The sequence below is a fragment of the Lepisosteus platostomus genome, chromosome 15, assembly GCF_059453375.1.
Source record: "Lepisosteus platostomus isolate fLepPlt1 chromosome 15, fLepPlt1.hap1, whole genome shotgun sequence".
Lineage (NCBI taxonomy): Eukaryota > Metazoa > Chordata > Actinopteri > Semionotiformes > Lepisosteidae > Lepisosteus > Lepisosteus platostomus.
In genome coordinates this window covers 4279850-4291243 of record NC_142625.1, presented here as the reverse complement: position 1 = coordinate 4291243, position 11394 = coordinate 4279850, and the positions used below count along the sequence as shown (strand labels likewise).

General features: G+C 44.2%; 1 pseudogene; it reads left to right on the top strand.

The window, feature by feature from the left end:
• Nucleotides 1–1241: 1241 nt before the first annotated feature.
• On the top strand, nucleotides 1242–1410 carry LOC148647716 (U2 spliceosomal RNA; annotated as a pseudogene).
• The last annotated feature ends 9984 nt before the right edge of the window (nucleotides 1411–11394 follow it).

Here is an 11394-nt window from a genome sequence, read left to right as displayed (position 1 = left end):
AGACCAGCAACTGGACCGAGAGGATCGCCAGGGTGAATGCAAAGCTGGGTCTGTGGAAAACGCGGTCGCTGTCCTACACAGGGAAAGTGATGGTGTTGAAAGCAGACATCCTGCCGGCTTTGGTTTACCTGGCGGTGGTGTACCTGCTGCCGGCCAGACTCAGACGAGCGCTGCAAGGGATGATCTTCGGCTTCGTCTGGGGTGGCAAGTACGAGTACATCACGAGGAACCGGATGTGCCAGCTAGTCGAGGAAGGGGGTAGAGATGTCCCACATTTCCCCCTGAAACTCAACTGCATCTTTTTCTGCAACCTCTGTCGGGCACTGCAAGAGCCCATCGGCCACAAGTACCAGTACTTTGTCTGGCTGTAGCTCTCCATCCCGATGAGGCACTTGGTCCAGTGGTCAAACACTGGGCCCAAGACAGAGAGGCAACCAGAATTCTACACCCACGCTGTCAAGTGGAGCAGGAGGTACGAGGCCAGGAGACAGCCAGAGCTCTGCACCAACCACAGAGCCCTGTACAAAGAGGTGAGGGGGCATCTGGTCGCAGATGAAAGGCTGCAGATTCCCACACAAGTCTGGGAAAGGATGCAGCCAAAAGAACTGGACAACCAACTGAAGGACCTCAACTGGATGGCCGTACACAAGAGACTGGCAACCAGACAAGTCCTCTACCGACACTCGATCACCAGGAAGCCGCATTTCCCCCGGGACACGTGTTTTGTCGAGGAGACTCAAGAGCACGCGTTCTGGAGCTGACCCTTCGCCAAAGCGGTGTGGGGCAGAATGGACAACATTATGCAACTCCTGGGAACGGGTGCGGTGCTTAGTTACCAGTACATTCTGCTGGGGCTGGCACCTACCGGATTGGACAAGGGGACACAGTTCCTACTCTGGCTACTACTGTCCCTTACAAAAAAAGGCCTGTGGGATGCAAGGAACACTCTCATCTGGCACAACAGAGTGGGGAGCAAGGGAGCTGGAGGAGAGGATCCTGGCGAACCTCAGAAGGAGGATGAAGTCCTGGAAAGGACATTGGGCCCTGAACAGGGACTAACGGACACAAGCAAGTGATAGGGCTTGGAGGGACTCTTTAATTGCACAAATCCGTCCCCGTCATAGATTTGCATAGATTGATAACGGACAATCACCGCTGTTCGAAAAGTTTTTTTACTGCATGCTATGTTTATTATTTGTGAGAATGTTTCCTTTTTTTTAGTTGAAGTATGGAAATAAGGTATATTTTGTAAAAAAAGAATGCTCTTTCAGTTTAATATCTTGATACGTCCCCCATCGGAGGACTACATATTAAACCGTTTTTGGAACAGGGAGCTGGATCAGGAGCTTGCTCCATCCTCTCCACACATCGGCCCGGTATTGCAGCACCTCCGGGAACGGTGCACCACCTTCTCTCAGCAGTGAAAAGACAGACATAACCAGCAAGCAAGCGAGGTGGACTGGAGCTCCTTCTTCTCGAGTCTCATCTCTTGTCCATCTGTGTCTCTCTCTCCCTCCCTCTGTGCACTTTCTCACTCTCAACTTTCTTGGCAAGCAGGCAGGCCCCCTTTTCAGCTCCCATGATCAAACTTGTGGAGTAAAAGAGTATACGCTACTTTGGAATTTACACCTGATCAGAGATACTATAAGTTGGGTCAAAGATAGGCACTTACCACTAATTTTAATAATTTAGACCAGGAGAAAGCTTTTGATCGTGTCAATCACAGTTTTTTATGGCAAGTTTTAGAAAGATTTGGTTTCGGGGGAAAATGTATTGGTTGGCTGTGGCAATTGTATATCAATGATGGAACTCGAGTCAACATCGATGGGTTTTTAGGAGAGACGGTTGCCATCAAGAAGGGAGTAAGGCAAGAGTGCCCTCTGTCATCTTTACTATACGTAATCTGCCTAGAACCAATGTTAAAAATAATAAGGTAACAGGTATAATGATTCCTGGCAGTAGGGGCCAGTAAGCTTAACTTGCAGCTTACACAGACGACAGTCTTGCTATTAGACTCAGACAGGGGAGTCATGAGGACACTTGAGATCAATGGACATTTCGGAGAAGCATCGGGTTCGAGGCTCAACATCGGAAAAAGCAAAATAAAATATTTTGGCACATGGAGAAACAGGAAAGAGACACCGGGTGGATTAAAGTTAGTATCTGGACCTATTAAAGCTTTGGGGGTAAGTTTTGAAATGCATGGGTCAGCACGGTTAAATTGGACAGTAAAACTAAGATTTCTGAAAATAAAACTGGGTCGCTGGAAAAGTATACAACTGTCATATACAGGAAAGATAGCAGTAGTTAAAACAGACATCTTGTCCACTCATCTTTTTAGCGTACATTTTCCCTCTGCCTCTGTTATTCAGGAAAGAGGTTGTAAGAATAGTTTTTCATTTTATCTGGAACAACAAATATGAATACATACAAAGGGCCGACAGGACAATAGAAGACGGAGGGAGGACAGTTCCCAACATCCCCCTGAAACTGGACATAATTTTCGTTTCTGTTTTGTGTAATATTGTATCGAATCTAGACCCAAAAGCGGAAGCACTGCCGTGGCATTACGAACATGCTAGGAAATGGTTTAAACAACATCCAGAAGGGAAAGATGAGTCAGTCTACATCACAGAACCCTGTATAACACAACGTTTCAGCCGTGGAGCCTTCTTCAGGTGTGGAAGAAGAAGGCTGAAGAAGGCTCCACAGCCGAAACGTTGTTTTCTTTCTTTTTTTCAGCATGATATAAACTTACTTGTTCCTTTGATTATATTTTTGTATCAAATGTGACTGTTCAGTCGATCTGGTTCTCAGATCACAATGCATAAGTACTGAATTGAAAAATGTAAGAAGAAAAAGTATGGAAGAGGTTATTGGAAGCTAAGCTGTGGGATTTTAAAAGAAGAACACTCTGATCCAGTCTGCTGTAGCCTCAACTGGAAAGTACTCTGAGAACTGTTCTTCCAATGACAAGAGGTGCACTCAATCACATCATGAACAGCAGCATAAAATGCCACACCATGTGTGTGCAGATAGTTATTCAGTTGGGAGACATCACTTGCATTGATTTTATTAACAAAAAGCTGCAGCTCTTTCTTTATAGGAGTGATCTTGTCAAATCATGTAAAAAATTGTTAAAGACAGCCTCTGCAGTCCCATATTCAGCTCATTGAAACATGTGATTATATCAGCCAGGTAGGCTAATTTTACCAGCCACACTGGATCATCAAATAGACTTGCCAAGAGAGATTGCTGGTCATGCAGAAACATCTGTACCTCAGAGAGCAGCTCAAAGAGCCTCGTGTGCGCTCTGCCCCTTGATAACCATCTCACTTCAGTATGTAGCAGAAGCCACACATGTTTGCTGCCCATTTCATTACAAAGCACACTGAACAGACGTGAATTCATTGGTCGAGCCTTGATACAACTCACAACTTGGACAGCAGAGTCTATCACGGATTTCAAATCCTCAGGCATTTTCTTGGCTGCCAAGGCCTCACAGTGGATGCTGCAATGTGCCCACTTCATATCTGGAGCAACCTCTCTAATTCGTGCAAGAACACTGCTGTGTCTGCCTGTCATCACTCTAGCACCGTCTGTACAAACTCTGACGCATTGTTTCCAGTCGATGCCATTCTCTTCAATAAATTCATTCAGAAGATGAAATACGTGCTCTCCTGTAGTTCTTGTTGGTAGCGGCTTGCAGAACAGAAAGTCCTCATGCGACATGCCCTCAAACTCATATCTAACGTAAACAAGCAAATTTGCCAAATTGACGACATCTACAGACTCATCTAATTGCAGTGAAAAGCATCTGCTCATCTTAACGCACTCTGTCAGCGTACTTTTGACATCTGCCATATCAATAATTTTACAAATGACTGTGTCATTCAAAAGGGCCACCAGGTCGAGCTGTTTAGCAGTTTTTTCTCCACACATAAGTATCAGCTCTTTTGCCAACGGTAAACAAAGTTCTTCACCGATAGTGTGGGTCTTACCCGCTTTAGCAATCCGCAAGCTTGCATAGTAAGATGCTTCTGGGGATTTGGAAATTGGAGTGGCACTGTTCCTTATGGTGGACTTGCGCTGCTTCAGATCTTTAAGTTTCCTTTGAAAAAAATCAACAGGCTTATCCTTCAAGAGCGCATGTTTCGTGGTAAAGTGCTGCCTTAAATGTGCTGGCTTCATGCTTTCATTGGTGAGACTCTGACAGCACACGACACACTGTGGTCTTGGCTCTTCCTCTGTCCCGGTATAAGCAAATCCCAAATTGAGATAATTTGGATCGTACAGCCTTGTAGCCACGGGAAAAACGTACTATAGGTTTTGCAAGAATGCAAATTAAACGTTATCATTCGCTACTTCAGAGGTTTTTTTGCAGGTCTCATAGTACATTCACTGTGATACAACATGGGATGATTAGGAGAAAGGACACAAACACGTTTAGCGTGTTGTTTTTTCCGATTTAAAGTATGTTTATATACGACTGGGTTACATGGAGACAGATCGGTATTTTTACTCTGGATTCTGTTTGAATTCGAATTTTTATTTTTAATTCGTCCACTAAATTCACTCCAAGCGCACATCCAGATATTTGTTTAAAAGTATTTTTAATTCAGTTTGGAATATTTTACCGTTCATTTAGAGAATTTCCGTTCGGTTTTTTTCTGAAGTGATCCCAGTTTATTTGTGGAAGGGTTTTCCTCGCCTCCAAAATGAAGCGTCTCTCTCTAAATATGTGACGGTTGTCTTTTTCCCCAGTTCTTTTACAAAACCACATTTAAAAAAAAACGCGAGCTACAGTTAAACGGGATTTTAAGTTTTAGAAGCATTAACATCCAAAGCGAATATTTTTCTTTAAATACTGCAGCTTTCAAACAAATTTTGTAATCTACTTCCTGGTGCTTAACCGATACTAAAAGTAAAGTACATTTTAAGTGAATTTTTTTCGTCTTTTCAGTTCTTTCATAAAACCACATTTAAAAAAAACTCGACCTACAGTTAAACGGGATTTTAAAAGTTTTAAAAGCATTAACATCCAAAGCGAACACTTTTCTTTAAATACGGCAGATTTCAAACAACACGAACACATTTTGTAATCTACTTTCGGTTTCTTAACGTATACTAAAAGTAAAGTATATTTTTAAGTGAATTTAACTAAAGTTTATTTTTTGTCAAAATACTGGCTTGAACTGTGTTATTGCTACTCGTGGTAGGAATTGCGTGGTCAATGTGATTAAACTATTACGGTTTGTAATTGTACACTGTTGGAATGTTCCTGTTTTAATAAATATATAACGATGGCACTTTGTTAATTTTTAACAAATTAAACACGTTGTTATTGGCTTTAATTTGAAATTTTTTGTTTTTAATATGTTTTATATCCGGTACTGATTCAAATATTTCACTCGGTAATAATAAATAAACGTATTAAAATGTAATTGAAAATATTTTGAATTCTGTGGAAAGATGTGAAATTTGTTAAACCATAATTTCTATCAACTGCATTTAAAAAAAATATATCGCTGTTAAAATTTTGTAGAAATGCAATTAAAAAGATTGTTTTGGTTTATATTGAATAGTGATGGCTTCCAAGTGCCGAGAATACTTGAAACGTTTTTGTTCAAAAGAATATTACAAATGCTTTTCATATCTTTTTCAGACTATCATCAGATTTTCAGTATTTCTGCCTGCATAGACTAACCTTGCTGCACAGAAAGCTTTAGTTTTATCTCATTATTTTCTGCTTCTTTCTTTATAGCTTAAATATAACTTATGTGAACAAACGAAAGCTTTTTTTTGTGTGCGCCTATCTAAGGGAATAGATCATTTGCATATGCTTTGTGCTTCAGTTCTATGCTGGATAATGGCATAATATACTGTATTTTATTGTGGGGGTTGTAATTGGAGTAATTCTATGTAGCCTCTGATTAAAACTATGATTTTTATACTATTTAGTCATCCTGTAACATTCGGTTTTCTAATCTTTCAAAACATTCTTTCAGTTTTTGTTTGTAATACGTTTTCGTCACAGTAAGCTCAACTTGCGTTCATTAAAAAAGATGCAGCCCTAAATGAATGAAGCCACTGTCTTGAATTCAAAAGGTTACTCATCACCTTAATAACCCTTTTCTGCTTCATAGCGATGTTAAAAATGGTAACTTCTAGGGCTTGAGGCCAGGTTCTACCATAATTATTTACTAGTTTCCAATAGTCACTAGAGATAAAATGAAGCTAAAAACGGCACTACTAAATGTGTTGAAGTCCCTAGCATATGGTAGAAGTCGTACTCCTGCACGATCTCAATCCACCTCGCCATTTGACCCTCTGGCTCCTTGAAGTTGAGCAGCCAGGTGAGGGAAGCATGGTCCGTCCGCAGTTCAAACTGGGTCTCGGACAGATGGGGCTTGAAGTTGCGGACCGCCGTGACTACAGCCAGCAGCTCTCTCCAGGTGGCGCAATAATTCCTCTCGGCCTTATCAAGCGCCTGGCTAAAGTGTGCGATGACCTTCTCCCCGTCTGGCCCTCCTGTGCTAGCACTGCGCCCACCCCCGTATCACTGGCGTCTGTATCCAGCACATAGGGCAGCGTCGGATCCGGGAAGGCCAGGACGGGGGCCACCACCCTCTCCCGCCAAATCCCCTCCGGAGGGCCGTCGCCAATGCCGCGTAGTTGTACTGCTGGTCCCCGGGTACATCCAGCAGAGCCTGGCAGGCCTTCCCCTCCAGAACCGCGGCCAAGTGGCCTGCCAACTCGACCTGAGATCAGCCGTTTGCCCAGGCTGCCATCTGGAACTGGGCCTCAGAGAGTTGCCATGGAACCTCCCCGTTATATCAGCTTGGTCGCACCGGTGCCGGCTGGACCATGCTGGTCTGGCATCTCCTTCCCGCCACATGGCCTGAGGTGAAACAGGAAAGGGTCCCTCCTCCGCCGAGTGAGCCACCGTTGGGTAGCCCTGATAAAGGCTGTGGCCACCAGTGGCGCTGAGGAACCGTTCCGGCCCCTGGCGGCTGCTGCTCGCCCCCAAAAGTTGCTTTAGGGGGTTGCTCGGCTGCTGGGGGAACCGGCGCTTCTCTGAGTCCGACATCAACGGCTGCTCATTGTCTATTCTCCCACTCTGACACCAGTGTAGTATTTTTCGGTTCGGCAAGGACGGACACAGTGACTCAGACCCTCGTTGGCTGAAGAACAGCGCTCTATTTTTTGGCACAGCCAGCACAGCACCCCCGTGCTCATGCGCCAGCAGAGAGAGAGAGAGAGAACAAGCGAGCGCCAGAGAGAACAAGAGAAAGAGAGCAACACACTGGGGTCTATTCGAGTAGTTACCCAGGGATAGGGTGGCAGTTGAGTACAAGTATAACAGGTGCGAAACCAGGGAACTATTTACAAGAATCCGGGCGATCACCCCAGACTGTACGCCCATTTCGCAGTGGGTCGGCTGAACTGTCAGGAGCCTTACTCGTCCCTGCCCACTGCCCACTGCTCCTCCTGTCCTGGCCCTCACCGCGCACCCCAGCTGGACGCTCTTCAGCCGCAGCGCCAGGTGAATGTGCTACAATATTAAAAATATTTAAGAAGTGGCTGTTCATAAATTAATATACAAGTATGAATTAAGGGAAAATGTTCTTGTTCTTATTTACTGATTTAAATAAGAGTAAATGTTTTTGATAATTTCTTCCAGAAATGTTGGGTGAAAACTTACGTGTTGATGAAAATCCATACATGTTGATGTAAAAAAATGTTTCGGTCTTGGGGAGCCGATTCCTGACAGGTATGGCAAACCTTCTTGCCCTGGCCAGTGAGCACTGGTGGGTCATAGGCTCCAGGTCTGGTTAGGTTATGGTCTGGACTCACTTTGGATGAAATGAGTTCAGTGGCCTGTTGTCTCTCCAGATGAGCGAGAAGCTCCAGGAAGTACTATTCAAAAAGAGAAGATGGTACATATTTCCTTTTTTCTTCGTACTAATTGAGATATTTATGGTTTCATCAAAGTTAAACCCATATATATGAGCGTTAAAGTGTCCCCATACTTCAGTATGTTTGACATTCAAAATCCTAATGACAGCATTCCTTAATGAGCTTGATAACAACAAGCGTATGTATAGAACACATTGCTAATAGTCTTTCTTGTGTACACAAACAGAAAATAACAAAGGAGAATAAACATAAAGGTGTTGTGAACATGTGTAATAACAGTAAAGAACAGAGTTTTGGCTGTTTTATGAGCACATCCAACCGTCACAGGACAGAAACCTGTGTTGGAGAAAGCAAGGCTGCCTGGTGATGGTTTGGGAGGTCTTGGATAGAAAAACACGCCAGAGGCTTTCCACTCCGACACATCATTAGAAGCCCTGACTGTGTCACGCCCTGCACATCTAGAGGGCGCTGCTGCTCGGTCCTGTTCCTAGTTTCCCTGTCCTTTCCTTGTTCTTCCGGTGTGTCTAGTTGTCTGGGGCTTTATATTTCTGGGTCTCCCTCTCCTCCGCGCTCGGCATTGGGATCAGTTGTCGAGAGGCTCGCCTCACCAGATAGTCCCACGTCTGCTACCTGAGGGCTCATGTCTCGCTCCGACTCCGCCCGATACCATAAGCCCGGACCGAACCCTCTCGTTTGCTCTGTTCCTACCGCTAGGCACAGGGCCCTCCGTCTCACCAGTCCCTCTCCACGGCTAGCCCCCGGCTACTGTGACAGACTGCTCTCAAACAGGACCACAAAGACAAATTCCTAGTAGAATATCAAAACAAAATATGATCATACATTTACAGCTGGGTTTCAGTTTTGATAGTAGACATTCCTGTAGCTCAATGTGAAGCTCTTTGTATTTGGATAAAATCTTTATATCACCTCCATGATCTTCAGCTTTCCCAGAGCTTCTTGATAGTTTTAGAAAGATTTTTATTTTCAAGCTTTCAGTTAAGAAGACTTATTGCACTGTTTCACTGTGCTCTTTTCTGGACTTTCTTTAATTATGGTGATAATGTTTACCTGCTTTCCTCAGCAGCACAAGACTTCTGGGAGGCCTATAGTCAAAGATGACTTTTAAATAAGACCAAACGTTTATCTGGCACACGATGGTTGATTTCTGACAGGACTTCTGTGTGTCATATAAATATGGATCCACTTGTTGAAACATTTGTAGTGCATGATTTACACTTTATGTAACGGTTTCCTACGCACAGAAAAAAAGTGATATGTTAAACGTTGTTATTCCTCTGTTTCGATGAGGTTTATGAAACCTGTGCAGGTGTCTGATGGAATCCGAGGTGAACGAGTCCGAGAAGGGTGAGGCAGGAGAGTAGTCGATCGGTCCAGGCGTAGTCCAGTCCAGAGAGGAGAGCTAGGCTACCAATCTGAGAAGGACGAGACGGAAGAATGGTCAATAGGTACCAGTTGGACAGGGGTCCGATAGGCGAGCAAGATGTTGAAGGTCATAAGTACTGAGAGCTCAGGAGGCGGAAAGATTCCTCATACCAAGCGTCGGTTTGGAGTGAGCAGAGGGCTAGAATAGTGAAGGACAGGGTGTGGAACGCAGATTGAATAATTAGGGACAGTTGGTGCTGTCTGTACTCATAACAGCCTCAGACTCAATACACATCTGCACCACACACTTTCTACATGGTGTACCATGTGTTTTCTTTCACTTCTACATATTGTTCTGGTTGTCTGATTTATTACAGTTTGTCACCATGCACTGCCTGCACTGTGTGGTGTTGTCTGCTGTACTGTTTACGTCCTGAGAGATCACATGAATACGAGGTCCAATGTTCTTGTCCATATGGCCATAAACTCCTCTACTCCTCAACTCTACTTGATAACCTCAAACATCCCCTTGCTCCTCCTGACAGATCTGACCGCCCTGCCACCTCGGCATCTCCCTGCCAAACGCAGGATGTGGAAACAGCGACCACTACAACAGATAGATAAGACTTTATTGATCCCAAAGGGCAGGGTGTGAATTATATCTTGGCATTAGGGGGAGCTCACCCCTGGTTGTTGGGGGGGTGGGGGGGGGGGGGGGGCATCACACATGAAGGGCCAGTCAACTAACACATACAAAGTGACCATTGGATTATATAGTGTGGTGCCTCCGGGGAAAAGGTTTATGTAACTGAGACAAAAGTACTGCCGCCACACTTCACATTTCCGTGGAGATTTTCTCTGTTTCTCCAGTTCGTTTGTCTTCCAAGCCAGTCCGCAATCCGTTCTCTCAATCCTGATTCAGGCCGAATAATAATAAGCCTTTTGGGCTTCCCCAATTAAGGTGCTACTCTCCCTGCCCATTGCTCTCTGGGTCATGCATTCCTGGCAGCTGTTCTTTCAAAAGTTGTTAAATATGCTTCCACATCATTTAACTCTGTCATCTCTTGAAGCTCAATTTCTTCTTACTGGGATCTCTCCCTGTTACCGAGGACCATCTAATTTCCTCTCCTAATCTTTGGAATTCCTCTCTCACCAAATTCTGTTCTTCTGTAATTCGTTGATTAGTCTCAGTTTAAATTTTATTAGCCTCCTGCTGTGCCTGTATAGTGTCTTGTTGTCCTTTTAATGCCTGGAACTGGGTGAGTGTGTCTTGGGATAGTTGTTGTATCAGTTATTCCATTTTTTTTTAGTGAGAGCTCACACACAAACCGAGAGAGGGAAAATCCTGATCAGCGGCTGCCCACATCCTCCACCAAATGTAGCGCCTCCAGGAGAAAGGTTTATATAACCGAGACAAAAGTACTCACACCACACTTCTCTTCTTTAATTTCTGTAGAGTTTTTCTCCATTTCTCCAGTTTGTTAGTCTTCCAAGCCAGTCCGCTATCCGTTCTCTCAATCCTTATTCATTCCGAATTCCAAAGTCTGTTAAGTACCACAAATCCGCGTTGTATCCAAATCACAAAACCGTAAACCATAATCCTTTATTTCTTCAATCTGTACCAACACCAACCTAATTCCACTATCTCCTCCAAAACGCATTCACCTACTGGCTTCCGTGCTGGTTCACTGTTTCCTGGGCATATATATTTTGTTTCCTGATGAGACACACCTGTGTCTCCTTGTTTTTCGGAATAAGGTCAGCTGGTTTTTCTTCGTGGCCATCTTGCTCAGGTCTAAGTGAAGTATATTGAGCAGGTCGTTCCTGAAATACCTGTCCTGGATGACCCTTCCCCTGATCATCTTACAATAGTTAAAAAAAAAAGACTTCTGAATCGGACCCAGATACCACAGAATAGTGTAATGGTGTAACGATTGCTTACAAGCCAGCTAGACTCCCTGGCTACACTTCCAGCCCAAGGCTGCAACATGAAATGAGAGAGTTCACACAGTCAGTGAAATCATCCACCGTGGAGACCAGAGTAAAACTCTGACCTTTACAATAGAAGTGACCACTGAGGTCTGGGCTCAG